Below are 27127 nucleotides of genomic sequence, written 5' to 3'. Positions count from 1 at the left end.
TGCCAGCAGATCGAGGGAAGAGATTATTCCCTCTATTCGGCATTGGTGAGGCCACATTTGGAGTATTGTGTCAAGTTTTGGGCTCCCCACTACAGAAAGGATGTGGACATATTGGAGATAGTCCAGCGGAGGACAACCAGAATGATTAGGTGGCTGGAGCAGGTGCCTTATGAGGAGAGACTGAGAGAACTAGGCTTGTTTAGTCTGCAGAAGAGAAGAATGAGGGGGGATCTGAGAGCATCCTTTACCTGAAAAGGAGGTTCTAGGGAGGATGGAGCTAGGCTGTTCTCAGTGGTAGTAGATGAAAGAACTAAGAGCAATGGTCTCAAGTTGCAGTGGGGGAGGTCTAGGTTGGATATTTGGAAAAACGTTTTCACTAGGCGGGTGGTGGAGCACTGGAATGGGTTACCTAGGAAGTGGTGGAATTTCCATCCTTAGCGATTTTTAAGGTGTGGCTTGACAAAGCCCTGCCTGGGATGATTTAGTTGGGGTTGGTCTTGCTTTGAGCAGGGGATTGGACTAGATGACCTCCTGAGGTCCCTTCCAATCCTAATCTTCTATGATTCTATGAATCTATATATAAACTAAAAAAAAACCCAAGACAAAACACCATGCACATAGGACAGGAAAAATATATATATATATATATATATATATATATATATATATATATATGGATACAAAAATGTTGTTTTTAAATATAAACACATTTTCTATTAAAGTGACTGTGGACGTGCCCCTGGAATCGGGAAGCAGCGTCCAGGTCTGGCTCCCTCTCTGGGTCTTCCTCATAGGGGACCACCCCTCCCAGCTACCTGTCACCAAGAGCAGTCTTGCGCCTTTCGCAAGGCAGGCAGTCTATGGCCAGGCCCTCAGGCAGGGCTGGCAAGGCAAGCAGTCTATGGCCAGGCCCTCAGGCAGGGCTGGCAAGGCAAGCAGTCTATGGCCAGGCCCTCAGGCAGGGCTGGCAAGGCAAGCAGTCTATGGCCAGGCCCTCAGGCAGGGCTGGCAAGGCAAGCAGTCTATGGCCAGGCCCTCAGGCAGGGCTGGCAAGGCAAGCAGTCTATGGCCAGGCCCTCAGGCAGGGCTGGCAAGGCAAGCAGTCTATGGCCAGGCCCTCAGGCAGGGCTGGCAAGGCAAGCAGTCTATGGCCAGGCCCTCAAGCAGGGCTGGCAAGGCAGCTAGCCGCTCTCTGGATCGGCGTGGCAGGGAAGGCTTCCTCACGGAGGATAGGGAAGGGGGGAAGGGGGATGCAGGCCCGCCCGTCTCCACTGCGTCCCAGTCCAGGGCCCTGGTAGTGGCAACGGCGTTTGCCACCGGGTCGGCAGGGATCCGGCCGCAACACGCCGCCCAGGTTGCCCCTGACTCAGCCACCAACGTGCGGCTATCCCTGGGCTTCTTCCTCCCCGAAACCCCCGGTACCTGCCTCCTCTGGGTCGCTGAGGTGGGGTAGACCGGCCAGGCCCTCGTTGTCCATGGGCGGCAGGTCGGGTAGCTCCATGGGCTCGTCTTCGGGGGGTAGCTCTTCCAGGTCCTGCGGCCCCCAGGCCTCGGGCAGAGCCGGTAGATCCTTGGGGTCCCAGGCTCGGCACTGCTCTGGCAGATCTGGCTCTGTCTCCCAAGCCCCGGGTGTCTCCGGGGGGTTCTCCTCCGGCTCGTAGTCCGCTGGGAGCCCCGACGGGCCTTCTTCCCGCTCCCAGGCCGAGGGGGTCTCTGGCGGTCCCTCCAACTCCCAGGCTGTAGGGTACCTGGGGGAGGCCTCAGTCGATCCCCAGGTTGGGTTTAAGGCCGGCCACTCCCTCTCAGCCAGGTTTCCCGGCCCGGCCTTGGCTAGGAGCTCCGGAGGAGATGCGTCCTTCCCTTTCGGCCGCCTCCCGCCAACTGAGCTCGCCGGCCTGGTTCTTAAAGGCCTAGACCCGCACCCTTGCTTCCGGTCAGGTGTTTCCCTGGGGCAGGCTTCTGTCAGCCAGGGTGGGTCTGGCTCCCTCTCTGGGTCCTCCTCAGAGGGGGACCACCCCTCCCGGCTACAGTGACTTACTTTGTATTTATACAAGAAAAAAAATAGGCTAGCTTGTTTACTTTGAAATAAACATTAAGACCTGTTGTCCAGCTTTTAGTATTTACTGTGTATGCACCTTCCCTGCTCACCCTTCCTAATCTTTGTGCAAAATTGGAATCAAAATATTCTTTCCAAAGCTAAAAATATACCATTGGTGAACCATCAACCTAACAATCACATTTCTGTCTGAATTTTTTTTAAATCCACTGGTGTGCCAAACAACTCCCAAAATTGCTAGTCTATTTTTTCCAGTTAGCTCTCTTTATACAATTGACAGCCCCAGACTACCTCGTCTATTTCACTCCTACCTCTGTAGTCTGTCAGTCAATATCTCCTTTTGTTTGTGAGGTTATTTCACAAAGCTAAAGGATGTAAGGAAAACATTTTAAAACTAGAAAAATGTGATTTTAAAAGAACAAAAAATTGTTAGTCGAACTCAGGTATAGCACTTCAAAATACCTTTAACTCATTTTCTTCCATTGACTAGATTTCAAGTTGTCAGCATCTCTTTAATATGCAGCGTATCAAAATGAAATATACCGTATTCTCCACATAGTATTAAATCGTGAAGAGATAATGTCCATCAATGTAGTTAGACATCTATATACTGACTCTTCTTTGTTAAAGTTATGCATATGTCTTAGAGAAATGAGGCTTGTCAGAATTAGAGCCCAGAATGTTTGTAACCTTTAGTTATTCGGCTTATGTCAGATAAGCAGAAAGCTGTGACCGAATGTGTTTATGCACAAACTGGGGAAAACCAGAACAAATATTTTTTTGTATGGAGAGCTTGCAACGATTGCTGATGCCACTTGACAGAATTGGGTAAGATTCCCCATGTAAATAATGTGTCTCTAGTTAAATTATATTTTACTGCAGAAAAATCACCAAGAAAATAAGCTTCTGTTTCTGTTAAATACACTGTTTAACATTGACTGATTAGCAAAATTTAAGGGTTTAAGATAGCTCATTTTGCAATAAAAACAAACTAACCTGTTAATTTGCACAGTATAGTTTATTTATCTCAGCCTCCTTTTAAAGGTAGGAATGATCTCTTCTAAGAACAGACTGTCAGTCATTTAATCTCATTTGTTAGAGCCATTGATGCTAAACAAACTCCTTAAATCTCCCTCCTGAAGACACAAAAAACAAGGTTCAAGACAAAGGACTTGCAATATCACACAGTGATGGTAATTGGTTCATGAGACCTATCCTAGATTTTTCTTGTGGTACAAGTCAGACAGGAATCATCCCAAGATAGGCTTGATGCTTCTTCTTGACACTGAAAATGATGAGGCCAAAAGAACAAGTGGTCAACACACATTATAACTGCGATTAATGAGACACACCTTATTACAGTATGTTTTCTGTTTGGTTTAAGCTAATTAAATGTGACATTCCCAGCACCTTTTACATGATTTTATATGTGCTGCAGCAAAAATATGTATCAGGTAATCTCAGCTAAATGCGCGTGAGCTGCAGCATGGAATTTTATGGATGTGTAGTAGTTTTGGGGAAGTAGAGAGTCCCAGGTTCCAGTGAAATACAGACAACATGATGGATGAAACTAGCTTTAGTTTCTTACTTAGCGAAGCCCCAAATATTGTCTGCCTCCACGTTGCACTCTAACCCACCTTTTGTGAGATCCTGTGTAGTGTTTCTAAAATGGCACCTTGACACAAGATGTGTGTGTGGGGGAAGATTTGGCAGACAGGTGTGGAGTTATCTCCTCTTCCTACTTAAAAAAAATGATAAAGATCTTATGGTATCTCTATGATTTAATATTATGTGGAGAATTTGGTATGTTTCATCTTGATAGGCTACATATTAAAGGGATGCTGACAATTTGTCCCCTGGAGAAAAACAAGACAACTGTTTTCATTCCATCTGGGCTTTGACTTGCTCCTTATTTAGGGGGAGATCTTCACACACATTTCCCCCTACAAACATGTAAATGTTAAATAAGGTGCTATTTAATTACAGCTCATTGCAATATCTCCTTCTTTCCTTGTGCTCCCCCAGTCTGTCTGCCTGTAGCCACCTGTTATCTCTTGTCTTATACCCTGCCACAAAGAGCTTACCATCTATCTTTTGTTCTGTTTATACAGCACCTAGTATAGAAGGACCTGGTCCGTGACTGGCTCCCAGGCACTATCACAAAACAAATAAATAATAGTGTTAATAGTAATAATGATTAATAATAAGCTGCTTCAAATGCCTCTTCCTTAAGTAGGGTTTTATATGCTGTGAAAGCAGTTGCAGGTTTTTTCCCTTCTATCATCCTCCAACCCCTCACCCCAAAGAAAATCAAGTCAATTCCTTTAGCTACTTGAGTGGAGCAGCCTCTTGCATTCTACCTCTCTCAGATAAGGGATCTGGTGTTCCAGTTAGTATTCTTTGAACAGGTATCCCTACTTGAAATCATGGTGTGTAGTTTTTTTTTTTTTCCAGGATGCACAAAAGGCTTAGTACACAAATGCATAAAAAGTTGTCACAGTTTAATCCAAAAAAATAAGAACATGATGAAGGAAAAAACTGATCAGACTGGAACAATATAGTTAGAAGAGGCGGTGGTCCAGCAAAAGTGAAAAACAATTTTACGCCTCTCACGAATACAGAATAAGCATTGGGACTTCTTTATGAGGCTTTTCCTTATGTTAACTAAAAGGGGAAGAAAGAGGGATACAGGGCTTCCTCCATCAGAGAGTCCTTCTGATGTGGACCGTGCCTGACTAGCTGGTGTGTGAGTATGCACCAGGATCAATTCCGTGGTGCCCATACTTCCTATCTCCATTCCTCCTACCACTCCCAACCTCACTGCTACTGATACTTCATTTCTTGAGGCACTGCTTCTTTAATCTCAGAACTGACTGACAGTTGGGTACTATTACAGCAGAGAGGTAGCTGGCAGAATACGGAACATCTGTATCAATGTGGGACCTGGAAGACATCCATGTGTCCCTTCATTGTGCAAGGTAGCACAATACTGCTGGCTAGGATAGACTGATGTTTTGCTTCAGCACTTGTAACATCTTCCTGGATGTTTTATTACCTCAACCTTTCTTTTACAAGTACTTTTCTCTTGCAGCATCAGACACTGAGACATCGCTTTGTAAATCTCAGCATGCAAAAAAAGAAATCAGATCATTTCATGGTACAGATCTGCTAAATGGTTTCCAGAAAATTCAAGCAGCGCAGTAATACAAAGGAGTCCATAAGAAAGTTTTGGAGCACTGTGGCCTGTTCTACAAACAGGGGCCCCTGGATAGTGTTTCATTTTCATCCCTACTTTTCAAAACCTGAGAATCCCAGCTCTGTTTCTCAAAAATACACATACAACTTCATGCCTAATTTACACATGCAGTGTCCACGGTTGCATACACTTATTGGGTATCTACACATTTAACTGACATGTTTTTGCAAAGCACACCTGAGTTGTGCATTAAAATACACTAATAGTATTCACAACTTAGGTTCACAATTCCATTTGTATTTTGGTGCACAGATATAGGATTCTCAGGTTTTCTAATTCAGACCCCACATCTGAACCTTTCCAACTTTAATTATTTTTTCTACCTATGAACGCCATGATAAAAGTTATGAAAATGTGAGTTTAGACTTCATGCTTTAATGTGCAGGATAATATACTAGATCTCTTCTATTGCCATTGCTGCTGTTACTACAAGCATCTTTTATTAACACCCCCACCCCCACCTGCCCGATAGTTCATTTTTTATGCTTGTCTACAGAAGGGAAAAACACAATCAAGTGGGAAGTAATCAATAATGACATACTCACAAACTCCAAGTAAGCAAACAAAAATATCAAGATTCCTCTCCCAATTCTAAAACAATAAAAATATCAGTCCATAACATTTTATACTAACTACTTAGTGCTCTCACCTTTGCTCTCTTCTAGCCTCTTGTTTAACAGGGGCTCATGTTATTTCAACGATGCAGAAGGAGATAGGAGGTACAAAGGTATCCCAGAGACTTTAAAATGCCACTTTGCATCTAGGCACTCAAGTGTTCATTAAAAAATTATTAACTCTAAAGGATCAAAGTGCATATTGCAAAGAGAAATATATACAAAGTGACAGCTCACAGGATACTAATTATATTACAAACATAAACCTACTTTTGTAAAAAAACATATTGCTTTGGATTTCATTTGAGTTATAAGTATGCACTTTTACTGAAATAAATCTGTAGAAATAATACTAAAGTATTCGTTTGCAGCAACTCCTACGCAATGCACAGTGATCTTAATCCATTAGTCTGAATCATCTGCCCTGTGCTACACACACTGTGAAATTAACAGAATGGCATGAAGTTGATTGCTGGAAATGGCCTGAGGTTGATTGCTGGAGATCAATCCATGGTGGAAAACCATTTTTTTTGAGGTGGTGGAGGTTAACTTTAAATCTATCTAATGGTGCACCCCCATGCCTTAGTAACCTTCTAATTGTTCCCTTCTCTTTGTGCACTCCTTGGCTTTTGCCTCAGCACCTGGCAGAACTGATTAGGATTGGGACTCCCAACCACCTGCCTGACCTGCTATTCATGTCAGTATCTACTTCTAATTCTACCTTCCATGAGCTCAGAGCTCATCTTCCAGGTGGAGCCCATCACTGTTTGAGAACGTAAAATCTAGTAAAACACTCTGGAAATATTGGTTAGGCAGATTCTCATCTCAGGTTATAAAGTATTGTTTTAGCTAGCTGAAAACTGTAACTAGGAAAAAATTCCTTAATGATGGATGTTTTTCTCTCTGTGCTGGCCTAGCATTTAGGTCACATCTTCAGAAAGAAGAATCCATTCACCAAACATACATGAACACTGAAAAAACTAAGTTCTTATTAAAACAAAGAGCAGGATGATGATATTCTTCTGTTGACTGACCCTGTTAGCTGGATTTTGAACCTTGCAGGAAGATGCTGATAGATTATTATTGACACATTGTGACCTATGTAGCTCCTTAACTCTAACCTGGATATAGGTGCGGAAATAGAGGTTCACTCTGAAACTTCTCATGGTATTTTTCCTAGGAGACCCCCATTCAGTTCAAAATATGAAGCCTTATGACCTCAATGGCAGCATCCTTATTCAGGATCTGATGCATTTCTTATGCTTCTCTACTCAAAAAAGAGACCAAAGGAATAACTCAGGACTCCTCTTCCTTGTCATACCCACCTGATTCAAAGTGATCACATGAGTTTTTAGGTCACGTTCTGATCCCAGCTTGGGCATGAAAGACCAACGTACTGGCATCCTGCACAGCGCAACTGGGTTACAGTAGTTGTTTTTGCTAATATTGCTGTTGTTCCAGTTGGGTTGCACTCTGGGTTCCTGTCATTCCTAAAGCTATTGTTGACGGGCTGTAGTCGTGGCCTGCTATGCCTTGTATCAAGGTTCACTGTTTCCACTCTTCCTTCCTTCATTTTAGGACTTCTTCTATTTCCTTTCTTTGAGCAGATGGTTCTTGGAAATTCTATTTCTGCCACCACCTTCCTTATAGCTATGATGGAGTTAACATGCTGCACTTGCCACAATGAGGAAGCAGAAATCAGTCAGGCGCTCTCTCAATAACGGGTTGGGTCCGGAGAAGCACACCGCTACCCTGTTACAGGGAAAGTTTGTTTTTAAAAATCTACTTTCTGTAATACAAGGATGTATGGACAAGTTCCTGACCAGTCTGGCACAGAGCGTTCACAGCATTAAAAAACTGTAGTCAGATAAAAGGTAACTGTGATATTTTAAAATCCCACTGGCTAGCAATTTATACCTCCAGATACAGCTGATCTGCCACAACTGGTATGTCTATAGCTTCATTTTAGCTGAAAAACATTTAGAAAACTGTTTTGCTGTATTGCATAAAATGTGTTTCTCATCACATAAATGCTTTGTTGAATAATCGAGCTATTGGCCTGGGCAAGTCACAAAAAATACCCAATATGTTGCCCTGAAAAACATCTTCTTGCTCATTCCACACAAGTCAAACAAGAAAAACTCTACATGATGCCAATAAACCCATCTTTTTGCAAAGCCCATCATCCAAGAGTCCCACTTATGTTCTTCGATAACAGCCTTAACTCAAAGTGTCTGAAAAAACACAACAGAAAGAACCCCAAGCTTCTCTATGAGACCTTACACTCCTTGGTGATAACTTCCTGAGCACCTATTTTCGTTGTGCCAATCACGTTAGCCGTTAGCCAGTGGCAGACTGGATTGGCTTAATGTCAATCATTGCCAGATGTGGCATGATATTCCTCTATGGGAGCAGTTTTGATGGACCTTGGGCATGTTGGAAAGTATTTGTCTCTGGCTATACCTAGTCCTTGTGGCTGTGGCAAGGAGATTTACATATACTGAATATTCATTCACTTCTGAACTCTGGCCCCCAAATCTAGAAGAAATCTAACAGTCTGTTTCTATTCAAAGCTCCATTGCAGCTGTATGTTTTTATGAACTTTAAAGCACCCCAGTAGCATAGCTCATTTGCTTTTAAATGCATAAAGTTGTGAAATCTTGTGTTAAAGTTACACGTTAGTAAAACTATCAAACATATAGAATGAAAGTAAATTCCATGGAAATGTAAAATAAAAACTCCTGGGAAAGAGAGGGAGAGGTTAGCTGGGACACAGTATGGCCAGTAAAAGACAGCCCAACCCCAATTGCATTTTCACCTATCTTGGCTTTCTATGATATATCATTGCCTTTGTTTCTTCCCTGGGAAATTACTCAAAGGGACACCATCATCTTGAAAACCACATTTATGTCTAAAAATCTACTTTTACTATAGATGAGATGTAAGATTACTACAATTTAAAAAATGTTAGGAAAAAAACACTCTTTTGTCAGTTGTTTTGGTTTATGGGCCATATCTGCAGCTGGCATAAGATGTCTCAGCTTCATGACAATTCACACAGGGGGAGCACCTGCCCCTATGTATTTGACTTCATTTTGTGTATAGGTAGTTTCCCTGTACAGTCAGTTACTAAGGGGAAACTGACTGACCCTTAGACACTTAAATAGGGAGCAGAAAAAGCCTTATACCCATTATTTTTTAAGGATTTTAGAAATTCAGGGTATGTTGCTAAACCACCATTCTGTAAGATAAAAGGTTTTTAACAAATTATTCAATTTAAAAACAATGAGATTAACAGTGTCCCTTTCACTTTTCATCAGACCAAAGCCAAAGTCCCATACAAGATAGAAAGGATGCTTCCTCCCTCCCATTAAATCATTTATTTAGAATTGAATAACCTACTCTGTATGCTTCTGCTCTGCAAGATTTTATTTAGAACAGTGCAACTACTCCTGCTGCTTCAGTGGAAGAGTGCTTTCAATAAACAGCCTCTCCTAAAAAAAAAACTTTTTTCTGTACAGATTACAGAGTTTGGAATGGAAAATGTCTGTGACAGTGATGATATGTTGAAACAATCTTTAAAAGGTTAGTGCAGAGCACTATATAGGTACCGAGCTTCTCCTAAAAAATTAGCGTGACTGAATTCAGGTGCCAAAGATGCAGCAGTAGTTCATGCTTTAATTTTCTTCTTATATACACTATCTGTTTATGTTGGTTGGTTTGTTTTTTGTTTTTTTGTTTTTTTGGGTTTTTTTTGCTAAAGAACTGGTCCCATTCAATTAAGAGAATATATTTAGTGGTAAATTAGGGGCAGCTAATGGTATGAGTCTGATAAAAAGCCAGACCAGTGGAAGCTGGCAATGCTAGTGGAATTGGTTTTTCAGCTCTAACATTCAAATATAGATCTGTGTAAATTAGTTAAAAACTCTAACTTTAATTCCATACTGCAGCTAGGTCAGTAAATCAGAGGTATACACATGATTCAGTGTCCAGTCCTGCACCCTTTGCCAATGGAGAACTTTCTTAGGTTTCAGTGAGAGTTTTTACCTGAGTAAGAGAAATATGAGCTGGTCCATAAATTGCATGATATTACTGTAACTCCTCCTATGATTATTCCTATTTACTCTGTTTTATTTCTGTCTTTTATATGGTGCCTAAAAGTACCTGACAGCTGTCCAGGATTTCTTCTTCTTGAAGTTAATGCCAGCATTATCAATCATTCTCTCAGAGTGAGCAACATTAAACAATGGGGTGGATAGGGAAATCGAATCTTTTTAAATGAGATAGAACACCTTTTTGTTCCCTAAAAAGTTATTCAAAAGAAGTGCAGAAAGAAAAAAAAATTTTTTTTTTTTTTATACAACAAAAGCAAATATTATGCCAATCCAGTATCCATTTGCTGTTCATCTGGGGCCTGATCCAAAAACCACTGAAGTCAATGTAAAGACTTTTTTGCTAAGAATTTTTTTTTTTTTTTTTTTAAAGAATGGTGGCACTGGATGGTCATTTTTATATACCTAAATGTAGAAAATCTAAATTTTATTCTTTTCTGCTGGAGAAGTCATTATACATTATGGTCACTCAAAAGGATAGTTATCTACAGTGATAGACACAGCTTTATCCAGCTGAAACCTGATGGCTTTTAAACCCTACAATATCAGGGTTTTAATAAGCGATGAAAGAAGAGAGGAAGATAAAACATTGTGGGTGTGAAATGACTGCAGTTCCTTTAAAAGTAATTGCTTTTGATCCTTCTTCAGTTCCGTAGCAATATGAAGCGTAAAAATAAGAATTCCTGGGATTTGCTGCTATATAATAAAGTGTTAAGATTGTGATCGATTAGGTTTCTTATGATTTAAAGAGACTGGCCCAAAGGCGAAGAATTGTTATATGTTGGTATTCCCAGGGGTCCTGTATTCTCACCTGCTCTAGTATGATGCAATTCCCTGAAGTTCTGTACCACTTTTAGAAGGCAGTATTTTTAGGCATTGTATCTCCAAATAGTTTGTGGCTTATTAGCATACGCAAAGCTCAAAATATTTGGGGAAACTGACTAATGATATTTCACTCTTTCCTTCCAGCCCCATGCAAGAGCAGGAGTTTCAGTGGATTCATTAAAAATATTCCAAAACTTTTTTTAACCAAAAGCTAAGAATGTCATATCTTCTTGGATAAATATTAGTGAAATACAGATTAAATTTCTGATGTAAACTCTGTCCCGTAAGGATATGATATCCCTTCATCCTCTCCCCAAATTTCTTTCTAAAGTTATCTCAAACTTCAATCTCAATCAAGACATTAACATACCTGTATTTTTACCCAAGACTCATTCACATCCACAGAGGTCAGGATTCATACCTAAGACATCCAGTGGGCATTAAGTTATTGGGAGAGATTCATGAGACATACAGTTTTGAATAAAAACACAGGTGAGGAGGAAGAATGAATACACAGGAGAGACCAAATCAAGTGACTCAGCAGCAACCCCTAGAAACGTCCAGGATATTACTCTGCAGGGCCTGCACACACACTGTCCTCAGCCACTGGCTCAGCAATCTGCCAGGCTGTGAGGGATGTTTCTTTCACAAACCATCTGGGATCCCCTGTGCAAGGCTTGTTTATACTGAATTTATGTGGGATTCAGGTAGACCAGCAAATGACCCACACAAGAGACCCAATAAGTCTTATTCCTTGAATGAGGACACATGGCTATGTAATCCATTCTAAACCCTGAAATACTGATTAGAATAAAGTATAAGTCAGTCAGTTAGGAGCAATAATGTAGGGCCGTGCAGAGGTAAACAATAAATTGCAGGGTTTCCTAAAATACTTGTACATTTTGATTATGTTACTATTTCAGTGTTTGTTCTATATGCTCTGCTAAGTCACTACTTTTAGAGATTCTTCATTGAGTTCCGGGAATAGCATGACAGATCAATGGGGTACTTAAGAAAAGAAAACTGTTAGTTATCTTAAAGTAGTCTGACAATGATGCATTTTTGACATCTTTAAAACTAAACAATATTGAACTGCTTGAGTGATATATACTGAACTTAGACCTAGCAGGAAATTATGTGCCTCTTCCTAAATGCATCCATATAAATGTGCAGTACCTGCCATTCTCATAAATATTTCACCAAATTATCAGAGCTTTTCAACTGTAAGACCAGAATAAGTTCCAAAACACCTGTCTGTAGCACTCCAGGTACCTTGGGCCAAATTCTGCTGTCAGTTAATAATAATCATTTATATAATAAAATTCCAGGATTGTCATTCTATCTGTATGTCACCTTAAAGCTTAGAATATCTGTTAAGTGAGTGCAAAGTGATGGAAACAGCTACAGGCATGATGGAGAACTATTTTTGTTCAGAATAGCACCAGGTTCAGTCATGGGGATTTGCAGTTTGTTACAGATTTAATTAATTACATCCATACAGCTACAGTAAGGGATGCCTCTATGCCATTCCAAGAGTCAGAGGTAGTTCAACCAATCATCAACCTTACTCTATGGCTAATTTGCATGCAACAATACTATTGGTTATATGAGGAGATTAATTAATACTTGACACAATTATAATGCTTTTTCTCTGAAGATCTTAACATACTTGATAAAATATGGCTCAGAAAATAGAGGCACAATATTTAAAGGCTGGATAGCAATCTGTCCTGAATAAGGAGCAGTGCCAATCCGCATTGCTGTAGGAGCAGACCAAGGACCACATTGCAACTCAAGAAGACACAACTCTTTCCCTACACCCCCACGGCTCTGAGGAGTACATGTTCTTTGAGAACTCATGGAGGACAGGTGAGGTCCCAGAGGACTGGAGAAGGGCAAACATAGTACTTAATTTTAAAAAGGGGAAAATGTATCCTGGGAATTTAGACCTCATCAGTCTAACTAACTGTTTTTAAGAACAGGACAGACACCTGTCAAAAATGGTCTACAAGTATTTATTCCTACCTCATCACAGAGGAATACACTAGATGATCTTCAGGTCCCTTCCAGCCCTACATTTCTATGCAGTGATGTTATTGATAGAACTGCAGCATTCTTGATACTTATGATGAAGTAAAAACATTGCAACTCACCAATGGTGGAAGAATAGCCTGTTTTGAATGCATTCATAACAATACCAGATATGAAGGTCATGCAGAACTCTCACCAACTATCCTCACAGACACAGTTAAGTGAGAGCTGGCCTCACATTATATATTCGTTGGTAGGGGATTTTAAATATGGTAACAAAAGCCATTATGCAGGAAATTCTGCTCTTTAATGAAACTCTCATAGAAAAGTTAGAAGGACCAAGTCTACCTATATCTGGTCCTCATTTTGTTTTTTCTAAATAAATAGCTTGGTTTGCATGTTTTAGCATGATAATAAAGCTTAGCCTGAAAGCTTCCTTAGCTTTATCCTATCTTTGGAAATATTGACATCTGTTTGGTTTTTCCTTTCTTTGAATTCTCTTTCCTCTTTCTAGCTTGCAACAGAGAGCATAGTAATTGGAAATTTAGTTTAAAAAAGTTTCATTCCTAAGCAAGACCCCCAAAATGCATTCCTACCTAAAACATCCCTAAGGTTTGTTTAGTTATAACTGTTTTGAGCAACTGGATGTTGTGGATTGTCCAGAATAATCACAGATCTAGGAAGAAGCATTTGATTTTATTGCTACTTCTGGTGAATATGAACACAGAGCTGTTCCTTGTGGAAGAGGCACTGCAGTTATAGCAGGATGTAATTACCAAACACAACTTTCCCTCTGAGCTATTTTCCATGCTTCTCATTTAACATTTTTCCCTATGTAGTTTTATTGCTGTTTCCATATTAAAGACATCATGACAAGTTCTCCAGCACTGACCTCCACTGTTTGAAAATTGAGATTTCAAGTGTTAATACAAGGAATAATTGACTCTGTTCTCTGGCCTTTCAAAACCCTTGGAGAGTCCCTCTGCAAAAATCACCATGGTAACTGAGATAAAGCTAAAAAATTTCATCCAAAATGGAATGGCATTAGAATTTTGCATCCAGAGCTTTCATTTCCCATCAACTTCTTATCTGAGTTCTTATATTAGTGAATTACATAAGCAAATATTAGTTAGCTAGCATCTATAATTCTCTGTGCTGCTGCTAGATTTGAATTTGCTTTTAAAGTACATTTGTTTATTGTTAAAAAGGAAAGAAGTGTAGCTGAGGCTCTGAATTGCTGTTCTGTTGTTGTGAGAGAGGTTTATTTGACATAAACAGGAAATACAGAGAAAGCTCCCTATTGCTTTGTTGCTGCTTTGGTGGGCAGTAGCAGGTTTGATGCTCTGAAGTGGGTCAGTTCATCACTAGAAGAAAAAATAGTGAAAAAGGGACTCAGTGGATTTCCTCTGAGTCTATTTAATTGACTGTGTGTACATAGGTACTGTTTATTTTCCAGAAAGGGAGCAAAAACAGCAACAAAACTACATAAAGGTAATCCCAGTTGCAGAAACTTCAACTAAGACAGATAAATAGCGAGACAGGAGCTGCTTTTCTGGATAAGGAGCTAGGCTCCGTGATGCCCTGTCCCCTGAACTGTGAAACCCCTCAGCCCAAAGCCACATGAGCCAAGAGTTCTCAATGTTAAGCATGGACTAGTTCACATTCTTCTGAACTTCCACCTTTTTTTTTTCTCCAGGTGCTCTGCACAACAAAGGAATTCCTCAGACAGGTTCAGCTATAACCAGTGTCCACTGGAGCTGGTGCCTCTGCAAGTCCCTCTTCGAGACAAAAAGGAATGCTTAACCCACTGCTAACCCCTCATGACTTTGGCTGTTACAGCAGCCAGCTTTTATGTGGTTATTTAGGCAAGGCTCTCCAAGTTCAACTCTGTCTGCGGAGAGTTTCATATCAATAACTTGCATTTCATTACTTCCTTTGCTATAATGCTACCACTATTTCTTTGTTCACAGTTAAGCAGCAGACAGTGAAAAGACACATTTTATGAAGATGAGTGAAAGTCTTTCAAAGTACTTAAACAAGATTCTCTCCATGCATAAAATACCTGTCTCAAAAACATTAGTTATAGGAACATATGCATTGGATCCATCATCTAAATTCTGATGCCTGCCACTGGATTTCTCATATCTCCTTAAATTGGTCTTTTTCTTTGCCTTACAATATACTGTATTAACTACATATGTACTGGTAAAATAAGTAGGAGTAAATAATACCTTCTTAAACAAATATCTTCCAAGCCGTTAAAGTGTAGAATAGCAATCACAGTGTAAGTAACAGTGACAAACCCCTTTTGATGCACCATGGTAACAATGATAGGTGAGCAGACGGAAACAATTAAGGATTGTATAAAAGTGCCATTTGGGATTTGGAGGATGGATTGAAGGAGACTTGGTAGAAATAAGAACATTTAGCACTTGTAGAGAACAAGATCTTTTCAAAACACTGGGCAAACTTTGTCCACAGAGTTAGTACTGGGGTTTTGATCACACCTGTTGACACTGGAATGTGCAATGTCCCCAAAAGCGGCTGCACACTTCCAAGTAATTACCTATGGGCAGACAGATTGTGTGTACCCACCTGCTGTCTCTAGGGGACACGGCTTTGCCCTGCTGTTGGGGTTCCACAGTTGATGGAGGCTGCCCAGGAGGTGCAAGGTCTCAATGAATTCCCTGAACTACCTCCCACCAGTCAGTGCCACCCACTTTTGGGGCGCTGCAGGATACATTTTTCTTTGTCAGAAGAGGAATTACAGCAGCCTTACTGTGCTGCTGCAGCAGCCTCCTGTGTGTATGGAACCGATAAAGGGGAAAATAAAATACATTCCCCATATATTAGAAGAGAGGTTTTCTGTAAATAGAGGAAAACAATTTAGCCACACCCATGGCTAGGTTTAGCTATTATAGAGGTGGATGGTTGCAAATATGCAAGTGAGTTTGGGGCCTTGTGATTTGGGTACAAGGAATTTGACTTTTTTTTTAGTATAGAATTCAATTAAAATACTACCAGGTAGACTTTTTTGTTTTGGTTTTATTTTCAAAAAAATTTTAAAGTGTTTTAAACCTTTTACAAATCCAAAAGGTTGCAGCTCATAATTCATTTTTTTTTTCCTGTGGAAGGAGGACATCTGGGCCCCTTATCTTTTAATTTTTGTTTCCTTTCTCCTTTGTTTGGCTAGCTATGGGCTCAGTGAACATGGGGCAGTGGAGGAGGCAGTCATACATTTTTATTGTTTTATTGGCTCAGTTTTATTGGTTTCAGGGCATTCTGTCCCTCCCACAAACTACCTGCAAAAAGACTGTGCTTCTCTAGATCCTACAGCCTTGGTTCTATTTAACATTCCTGATAGCATGAAGGCCAGGCTGGGATAGTGCAAGAAATACAACCATATATTAAGCCAAGGCCTGTAATTGGATATAGTAGAAAACTGGAGATTCATTTTCTCTTAATTAAAATAACTTCAATCATGTTTGAAAGTGCTCTTTTTTCAGAGAAAAGGTGCCAGAACCCAGTCTTTTAATTGTTTACATGTCAGAGTCTTATAATGATTAATTTAAGAGAGAAAGTCATTTTATTCATACTTAGTTACTGCCAATAATAATCAGAGCTATCATCTGTGTGTGAGTCATCATATATGCAGCATGTATAGTTACTAAAAGAAATCATGAAAATGCTAAAAAAAATTCTATATTGTTACAAAATCTTTTTTCTAATATAGGGAGATTGTATTTTATTAGCTCAGAGGTGACAATGTCTAAAGATTGGGCTGGGCTGAATTAGTAGGAGCATTGCTAGCAGATCGAGGTAAGTGATTATTCCCCTCTATTTGGCACTGGTGAAGCCTCATATGGAGTACTGTGTCCAGTTTTGGGCCACTACAGAAAGGATGTGGACAGGTTGGAATGAGTCCAGTGGAAGGCAACAAAAATGATTAGGGGGCTAAAGAACATGACTTATGAAGAGAGGCTGAGGGAAATAGGCTGTTTAGTCTGCAGAAGAGAAAAATGAGGGCGGATTTGATAGCAGCCTTTACCTACCTGAAGGGGGTTCCAGGGAGAATGAAACTAGGCTGTTTTCAGTGGTGGTAGATGACAGAACTAGGAGCAATGGTCTCAAGTTGCTATGAGGGAGGTCTATGTTGGATATTAGGGAAAACTTTCTCACTAGGAGGGTGATGAAGCACTGGAATGGGTTACCTAGGGAATTGGTGGAATCAAGGTGTGGCTTGACAAAGCCCTGCCTGGGATGATTTAGTTGGGGTTGGTCAACCAGCTCTAATGCCACTGGAAAGATTACAGAAATCCTTACGGCTCTGATCCCACAACTAGATCCCTGTGGGTGAACACTTCTGCTCATGTGGAGCCATGTGAAGTAATCAGGTCTTGCAATCAACTCAATGCTCTACTCAGACAGATCCACTTACTGGACTGGAACCTATGTACTGCTGCAAGTAGAATTTCTAGCTGGCATCAAATTTATTGGCAGAAACAATAGATAGCAATATATTTTTGGGAAGAAATATTACTTCTCTCATATATTTCAAAATGTTATGAAAAAATATTAAGTGCTTTATAGAAATATGTAAATTGTTATAAATTCCTTGATTTTAAAATTTTTGCAAAGCATCAGTATCTAGCTGTATTATTTTGATGAAAGGGGAGAAAGGCTAGAATACAGCATAACTTAATTTACTTAGCAACTTAAAATTCATAGTAAGAAATATGACAACTAATTTGTATCTCAGTGAATTGATTTCATACAGTTATGCTTAAAATTCAAAAGCATAGTGTGTGTGTGTGTGTGTCTCTCTCTCTCACACACACACATTGACTTTACTTTGCTTCCAATTACTTTAGATAATGTTACCTCAGCATTACTCAAATTGTGTAGTTCCTCACTCAGGTAGTAGTCCCCTGAAATAAATGGGTCTGTTGAAATAAATGGGACAGGTTTGTGCAGTAAAGTAATACTTCAGGATAGTAAGGATGACAGAATAGGGCCCTATATTGGCCATTCCCAAATGAAAATATTCAAGGTGAAACAAAGGTCATAGACACATATGAGAGTTTAGAGTGCATCTCTCAAGAATGTTGGAGTTAAAATGACATTTGAAATCCAGGTAATTTAGAGATAAAGTTGGTTTTCCATAACTTGTAATAGTCATATTCTGCAGAAAAGAGCATCTCCTGATAGTAGGGGACTTTGGTATGAGAAAAGTAGAGCAAGGAGGCAATACTCCTGTGAAAACAGATAAATCAACAAACTTAAGAATTGAGAGTGGGAGATATGTAAAATAGAGCTAAGATCTAGCAAAAATAAGTGTGTTGGAGTAATTCTGTAACTACAGCAAATGCCATTATTATTCATTTGTCTTAATTTAATAGCAATTCATCTGTTTATCTTCAATTTTGCCGAAATAATTCTCTTTCCATTGACAAATTTTGCAAAGTTTGAGAATTGCTTTATATTTTTAAAAGAAAGCTTGGATCTTCAGCAGTTCTTTGACACCTCAGTTTAGTTTTAAGTTTGCTGGAGCCAGTGAGGTATTCTGACGTTACTGTTTAAAAGTTTAATTTTAAAATTAGAGTTGAATCAGCTTATGCTCAGCCTGTGCACTACCCATCTTGACTTAAGTAAATACAGTAGTAAGACTAAGTTTGTTTCTTTCTTTTATTCTGTCTTCTGTCCCACACTTGTTTTTTCTCTGTAACAAGTGACCCATTCAAACCTTTAGAATTCTGGTAAACAACTCTATTTTTAGATAGTCATAATTCAACAACTCTTTGTCCAATTCATTTCAGTTTTCCTAGAAAATTTCTCTCAACCCTCAACCTAATTGAATAATTTAATATTCCTTTGTATGCAGATTTAATGGGAGAGATAATGTCAAAACAGGCTCAGAAGAAAAACTCAGCTGTCAACGCTAACTATGGCCTGGGTATTGGACTATTGAAAATACTAAGGTAACATTATTTAGCAATCTAAGATCATTGGACCATTTTAAGGGTAACCAATGTATTCCATTCACCCCTGTTATGGGGCGAATGCCCTGTCCTCAAAACTGCTCAGGCCCTCTTTCCTTTAGTGTTCAGTCTATTTTATTCCAAAGCCTTCCACTAACATCATTGCATTGCAACACCATAGTTTTTTAATGCCTAGGAGGAAAAGAGGTGTCCCCCTCTCAGGTACTCTTTCAGTCTGAATTGGTCTACCCTTTGTAATATTTCCTTCTTGGCTTTTATCAGGTCAACCAACTGAGAGCTAATTAGTTCCTTACCTCTCCAGTAAATAAAGAGTGGTGGGGTGTGTGTGAGACAGTGTGCTGAGGCCTGACAGGTGAGTCAGCTCTCTGATCATGGTTGCCTTTAGTTTCCCAGTGATGGCTAATTGAGCAGGTAGTTAATCAGGATGAGACATTTAATTTTTAAAGGATCAAATTCTGCTCTGATTGCATCTTTGGCGACCCAATTAAAGATCACTACCTTTCTCTTTCAGAAAAATAAGTCCAAGATTTCAAAACAGCAGCTGAAGATGGAGGTATAACTGGGATGCCCCAGCCCTACCTCCTTTTCCCTTCTATGTTCGCAGCAGAAAGGGTCATGTCGCATAAATGCTCCTACATCCACTCTACACCCCTGGAAGAGCATTTTTATTATGGTGATCCTACATGCTCCAGGTAAACTGTCTATTGGATCTAATTTTGCCAGCACAAAGCAGCTCCACCACAAAAGAGAATCTGGCCTAATCTCTCCATTAAGAAATGGTTCACATTATGAAAAGGTTTGCAAACTCTGGTTCTACATGAATCAATGCAGACTAACATTACAGATGTCACTGCACATTGTCAGGCACTAGCTCTTTTTGCCATTGAAAATAAACAAACGCTGACAAGCTTTATAGTTAATACATTTAATAAAGGTCAAATACTTTTTCTCCCTTCTTGTGCTTTGAAAAGGTCAACTGTAACTTTTATGATACAGCGTCCTTGGAAAAACTATTACATATCTCTGGCTGATGTTCTTCAAGCTGATAATAAGGCCTAAGTAATAAAGTATTGGGCTCATGCTTAGACTCATCATCAGAAGCTGTAGCAAAAAAGTTATACAGGTGTTTCTGGTTTTTCAATATTTGCTGAGAACAGATTGAAGGAGGCCCTTAGAAAACATAAGTTTCAGCCTAGGAAGAGAAATCATCTTCCTTTCTTATCCAAGGGGAAGAATTTATCTCTTCCCTCCCAGCTAAAATGCATATTTCTTTGTACAGCGCTCAGCAAATGCTGTCCATGTCAAAATGAGCCATTTGCTTTAACTTCAAGCAGTGCAGTAAGAAGAAAAGGATCAATCTTCCTCAGATACTGAACGTCAAAGATAGTTAATTTTCAGTCATTTGTCACAAGGTGTGCACAAGATTTGTCTGCATTTGTATAAAAAAAAGTGCTCAGAACCCTGATCATATTTTTCAGTAAAGGTATAAATAGGCCAGCATAGAGGACAGTATGGGGGCCTTGACTCTGCATGGATCTGGTGTCCTAGACACATTGCAAGAGGTGGAGAAAGTCAGTGCTCGGTAGGGCAAGGATGAGTTGAGTTGAGTTGCAGCCCTGCACCTTGGTTCAGATTGACTGTGGACTGATGTCACTTGCCTACCCTCCCACGACTGGGCCACATTAAGGAGGCTTTATGCAGAAAGTGAGAACATTTTGCCTATTCATTTTTGTTCCTGTTTTAGATAGGCAAGCTCTATAATTGTCTTTCTCATGCAAACTTCCACCCCAATTCTGTCAGACTATCTAAATATCTTCTTACATTTATTAGAATAAATGTATCAAGCATATCATCAGCAATACATACAGTTCAATAAGATTATACAAAGCTGGGCAATCACAAGATGATATATAAACTATTCAGAGATCACTTCACACACCACCGTACCTAGGTTCTAGTTTCTGAATTCACACAAATTTGTGTGTTTACATGGATATCATTGACAGCATCTGAGCAAAGTCTTATTAGAAATGCCATCCACCTGCATCAAGGGTGGGGGAACCTGAGGGGGGAAGGACAATCCCAGTAGCAAGGAAAGGAAACATTCACCAAGGAACAATAAGTAGCTCTTCCTCCTGATGGTCTCTGGCACCCATTGGTCAGCTGGGGTAAGGGGTGCTGATTGGCCAGCATTCCCTACCTCCCAGAATTTAGCCCAGGATAGAGGCTATAGGCAGCCTTTAATGGTTCTATTGCAGTAGCCTTACCTAGCCACCTGAAGTAGGACTGGGAACCTAGTCTAGTCAATTGCCTGTTTAGGGGGTCAGGAAGTAATTTTTTTCTCCCAAGGTTAAACTGGCATATGATCATGCTGGTTTTTTTTGCCTTCCTTGATGGACCTTTAAGACAGATTGGGTTAAGTAGGAAGGTGCGTAGTACCTATCTGAGGTACTGCAGTGGAGTAATTTAGTCATCGCAACTTGCAGCCAGTTGTCAGTGTGGTTAAGAGAATGAAAGGAACAGTTCCTGGAGGTAAATGCCTTGGGATTTTGGTGCTGGACCTTGGCTTCATGAGCCTTTGTGAGCTGAAGACCCCACTCAGCTGCACCCCTGCCTTCCTCATGGGGGGAGGGTGCTAGGACTAAGAGAGCTGAGTCCTGTGGGGTAGGCTGAGGAGAGACTACCCCACATTATAGGTTAAGGAGCCCTGCAACCCCTACATTAGAACCAACTAAATGGCTAGTATAGGAGACTATAGGTGATGGCAGGGGTGCTACCTGCCTTTTGCTAAAGTTGAGAGAGAGCTTACCCTTTCTCTATAAAACTCCTGATTGCAACTGAGATGCAGCTGTCTTATGAGATTCAAAGCTCAGTAGGATGCAGTTTTTTGTTTTTGTTTTTTTTAAATCCTTTCTGAGCTGAGGGATGAACTCCTTTGGGTCAAAAATTATCCTGGAGTTCTCCTGTACCATTGTTTGGTTTGATGATATTTTCCCCTTATTAGGGGAACTAGATTGGGCAATATCATAATCATGAAAGTCCTATTCTGATGCCCTGAGGGACCTGTACTGCCTGTCAGATCCTTTCGGGTGAAACATGACCGCTATCTGACTGTGCACAGCAACATTACTTCACAGATAAGGTCAGGAAACAAAGAATACCCAATATGAAATTTATCATTAACAATTGATCCAGCCTGATGCTGTGTAGCTTCTGATATTTGATGAGATCACAGTAGAAGTTGAGTTTGCCTACAAATATTTGGGCAATTATGTATTCACAGTCACAAAATGGATTAAAACCACTGAAACATACTGAAATCAGATTTATGGTAAGTAGAACAGGTAGCAGATTTTGTCTAGGTGATTAGAGTGATTATATTGATCTTCCATAGACTTCTTGTGTTCAAAATTCAAATACAGTGTAATGGGACAATAAGGAAAAAAGGGATTAAATATTTTTACCATGAGAACAAATCCAAATCTGATTTTGTTTTAAAAACCTGGGAGATTAAAGTACATTTCATGTTTAGGGATGAACCTAACAAACTGTTTTTATTATTCCATATTTTAAAAAAGCATGTTAATGTTGTAGAGCATTGAATAGCAAAATTAAGACTGCCCATACAACCTTAATTTAGCCTGCTTGTGCTTATGCCTTACAATATAACCTTTACTTATATAATCACATAATATTATTTCTTCAGGTTCCATGGTATGAGGAAGAATACCCTTCTAAACTTTCTAGGAACTTCAGGATTTTCCTCAAGAGTCAGATAATTATAAACTGTATTTATAGTGGGATCATAAGAAAAATATATCTGATCACCTCATTAGAAACTGTACTGTAATGTGAACAAACAGTCATAGTTAAGGGTGTTTGTTCAACCTTAACTTTGGCATTTAGTATGCTTCATTTTGCAATCTTAATGATGAATTTTTAAAATTTAACTTTCAAAAGTTTTGTTCCTTTATTCTATATTAGAAAATAAAGGATACTATAGTGTCGAGAGAGAGAGCGAGAGAGAGATTCTAGAATTGATGCAGTCTGAGTGGCTTCCACAGTTAATCTGAGATAAACCTGTTGGCAGTAGTCAAATTGAGAAGTGATTAAGACATGGGATGAAGGCTGGATCCACATCTGAGAGGAAGGTGCATAATCTGTTTACCAGCTGTTGAAAGAAAGTGGTCTGGTGTTTGATACTCTGAAAGTCCAGAAGCAATGCTGAATCTAGTAGACATTGTGATTGTGGACCACTTTGATTGTGACAAAGCCAATACCCTTGCTGATGGGGCAATTATAGATTAGTCTGGGTCTTCAAAATACTTCTCCCTCACACTCAGCATTAGTCCTAGCTTATTCAGTTTATCCAAGTATATTCAATTTCTGTTTGTTGTGGTACTGAATATAGATTGAAACTGGCTCTATTCAGGAGAGCAGAATTCAGAATTTCTGTATGCATATTAACAGTCAAGGTAAGTAAGATTATAATAGATGTCATGCTTAGATTTGACTTTCAAAGTAGTTTAGTTTGTAATTTAATACCTTATCAAGTTTTGCTGTGCAATCTGTTCTTGAAGGGGCTGGCTCAATAAGCACAAATCTATGCAAAAAAGCCTTAAAAATGAGAGAGAGAAAAAAGGTTAGCCTTTCTGATCCCAGATATGTAATTGTAAGTGATCGGTACACTGAATGCTGCAATCAATAATTTCTTCAGAATAAAAATCTATTTCCAGTCATTTAGCTGAAGTAGAATCATTTTGTGCTGCTTGAGATTTTAATATAACATGTTATAGGAGAACACCAGCTCTGCTGTAGTTAAAGTTAAGTGCAGCCTTCTATTCAAAGCTCGACAATTTGTAAGTATTTTGATTGCCTTGAAATTTGGTGGGAGCATAGGTTGGGTTAGTGATCCAAACGGGAAGCCATTTGACCAAAGTGTTCCTGAGATTCAGCTCCCCTGTAAAATCAGCTTTTCCAAAGGCTGACCTATTTTTGCAACTTTTTTTTGTGCACAGATAGGGATCAGCATTTTAGGGTCTCAAATGCTCCGGAGTCACACCAACAGAGTGCACGCTACCAAGTTGCCCTTTAGGGGAAGTCAAATTCTAACATTATTAGAAAGAGTTTGGTTCTCTTTCTAGGTGCATGCCAAAGGCTGATGCATTAAATAGATTTGACTATGCCTGGGTTGGGGCCAGGAGGCGTTAATGGGGCTGAAAGCTTGGTGTGGGATGAGCACAAGAGAGGTGTGGCTCACAGGGGGGGAAAGCAATAGTTATTAAATGTAAGTACTGCCCATGCCTCAAGAATTCAAATCCAACCCCTGGACAGAAATATGAAAAAAAAGGAATGCTACTTCAATCTGATTCTGGCAAAATTGTTTTGTAATCTTGAAGAAATATAGTTTGGGTACATCAGAATATTCAGGAGGTGCTGAAACTATTGTTGAAAAGAAAGTAAATTCAACATGCAAATGTTGACTTGAAGAGGAGGGGAATAGGTGAGAATTGTGAATGTGAGTGCAGTAAAATGATGGGCAATTATTGGGAAGCGGGATAAAAGGGAATGTGTGCTTAAGAGAAGGGTTGGGGGCTGTGCTATACAATATGTTCTCCAGGAAGTGTAGAGATGCCACGCTTTCTGTTTTCTCTCATAATGGCTTTGGTTTCCTGTGACCCATTTCCTGCTGGGGCAGAAACAATCTGAGGGCTGGGCAGTCACAGGTTGCAACTACCCAGTGCAGTAAGGAGTTTTGTTACCTTATTTCTGTACATAGTTCCTGATAAAGGGTTTATCTTGACACTGGTCTGCTCATCACAAAGATACAACATACCAGAAGTGGAAGGCACAGTGTGCTGCAAGATCCAGTGAAAGGTGACATTGAAATGGATGCTACAGAGCTTATGAAGGGCTCCCCCACCAGCCCTGAGAATCATGGGAAATGCTGCATATACCCAGAAAAGGTTCAAATGGAAATTTGAACTTGATATGAAAGCCACAGAAGCAAATAAACTGGGAAATGAGCAAAAGATAAGCCCTAGATCTATACAATGCATTCCATGAAGATGGGGCTGGAGGAGGGAAGAGAAGAAAGCTTTGCAGAAATAATAAATAATAATGTTGGAGAATCATTGTGACTCGAGAAAAAAGATGTTACTTATGAGAAGTAGATGTTCAGAATGAGAACACAGAATGATAGGGAAACAAGAGGAGTTTGCCACAGGTGTAAAACTAACAATTCAGTCCTGTGAACATGGCAAATTAAAAGACTCTTTCATTAAAGAGCAGATTGTCCTGGCATGTAACAATACAAAAAAAGTCTGTAAATAGTTATTAAGGGAGATGGATCTGATAGTAGAAAGGACAACATGTATATGCGAAGCAGTGCAGATAGAGAGACAAATAAAAAGTCTACTAAAAGGCACAGAGTATATGACTGTGAGTACCATAGCTATACCAACAAGGGAAAATGTCACAGCAGTTAAATTTGGCCATGGCCAGAAATATGAGAAGAAGGAAACAATGTCAGCAATGGGACAACTAACGTCTTTTTTTTCATGGATTCCAAGAGCAGTAGGGACCATTGTGATCATCTAATGGGACATCCTTTCTAAGACAGGACATAGAACTTCCCCAGAATAATTCCTAAAACATTTGTTTTAGAAAAATATCCCACCCTTCTGATCCTGCCCCTGCTGATGAAAGTGTGGGGGGCAGGGTGGTTCATGGGCAACAGGGCAGGATTGGGAACAGGACTGGGGGAGGAGGGAGAGTCCATGGGTGGCAGGGGCAGGGGGTGGCAGACTGTGCTGGGACATGAGCACCCCCTAGCAGTCCCAATCCTACCCCTGATGCCAGGACTGAGGGTTTGGGGGGGGGTCATGGGTGGCAGGCCAGAATCAGGACCGCAGGGTGGTGGAAGGTCCTGGGCAGCAGGATCAGGGCTGGCTGCCACTGGCAGTAGGCTAAGCCAGCCACCCTCCATGCTCTCTGGTTCTGGTCCCAGTCCCTGGTAGGGTGGTGGGGAGCCCCATCCCCCCAGGCCTAGCCCCACCAAGCACGGTGGTGCTCCCTGGCTGCTTGTGCTTGCCCCACTTCATGGCTTCCCCTGCCCAGCTTCTGCCAGGGAGCCGGTCTGGGGCTTCCCCCACACGTCCCTTTGGCTGGGACTTATGGGATGTCTGCTGCTGGGGCTTGGGGTGTCCAATTTTCCAGCCAGGGGCCCCAAACCACCTCCCGAGCCATGGCTTAGCTGGGCTCCCTCCAGGACTTACCTACTGCTTGGCAGCCTAGGGTCAGAGGGAACCTAGATGGGAGCTGCAGACACACACACATGCCGTCGCTGAAGGAGGCACAAATTAACGCAGGTAGGAGGAGGAGAGGCACTGTAGGTGGGGTGGCCCCAGCCCCAAGGTGAGCAGCAGGGGCTGGTGGTGCTGTGTGCTAATGCCCAGTGCAGCAACCACTCCAACCCTAACCCCTTAAGCTACTTGTTTGTTTGTTACAGTGCGGGGGCATGGCTTGTGTGTTGGGCCCCTCCCTGGCTGGGTGCCACCCTGAAGCTGCCAGAGGCTGGATCAGAGGCTCCAGTCCCCAGGGGGCTCGGGTCAGAATGACTCAGCCCTGCCATGCTGGAGCAAGGAGAAACACTGCCTGGGGGAAACAATTCACAGCTAATTGATTTAACCTGATTAAATCAAACAGCTAATTCCTGCAGCCAGGCAGGTGGGGCAAGACAAACTGCAGTCAGAGTCCATAGATGAAATAGCTGATGGGAAGACTTTGCTAATAAATAATCACCCTGACCATCCCACTGGGTGCTGAGCACCCACTATTTTTTTCCGTGGGTGCTGGTGCTCCTGGGTACCGCCAAAGTTGATGCCTATGGTTCCAATGTTTAATTATTCCAATGGTTAATTATTGTTAAAGTATGCCTTATTTCCAGTCTGAATTTGTCTACCTTCAACTTCCCACGAGCTAGAGTGAAAAGCCACCATTAAATATTTGTTCCCCCTGTAAGTATTTATAGACTGTAATCAAGTCACCATTTAACTTTTTTGTTAAACTGAACAGATTGAGCTCCTTGAGTGTATCGCTACAAGACATATTTTCTAATCCTTTAATAATCCTTGTGGCTCTTCTCTGAACCCTCTCCAATTTACCAACATCCTTCTTGAATGGTGAGCACCAGAACCAAATGCAGTATTCCAGCAGTGGTGTAGGTCTTTGGG

General features: G+C 40.6%; 1 long non-coding RNA gene across 1 annotated transcript; it reads right to left on the bottom strand.

Moving 5' to 3' along the window:
• Positions 1–3085: 3085 nt before the first annotated feature.
• Positions 3086–23470, bottom strand: LOC137142035 (uncharacterized). The gene is made up of 3 exons (XR_010916832.1): positions 23439–23470; positions 4141–4210; positions 3086–3341 (listed from the first exon to the last, which is right to left on the bottom strand). It is a non-coding gene; the product is annotated as an uncharacterized lncRNA (long non-coding RNA).
• Between the last annotated feature and the right edge of the window lie 3657 nt (positions 23471–27127).

This window comes from Emydura macquarii, unplaced genomic scaffold (genome assembly GCF_026122565.2).
Source record: "Emydura macquarii macquarii isolate MOO-44397 ecotype Brisbane River unplaced genomic scaffold, CSIRO-AGI_Emac_v2 contig_3128, whole genome shotgun sequence".
Lineage (NCBI taxonomy): Eukaryota > Metazoa > Chordata > Testudines > Chelidae > Emydura > Emydura macquarii.
The sequence above is the reverse complement of the archived record's forward strand: the minus strand, read 5'-3'. Positions and strand labels throughout refer to the sequence as shown.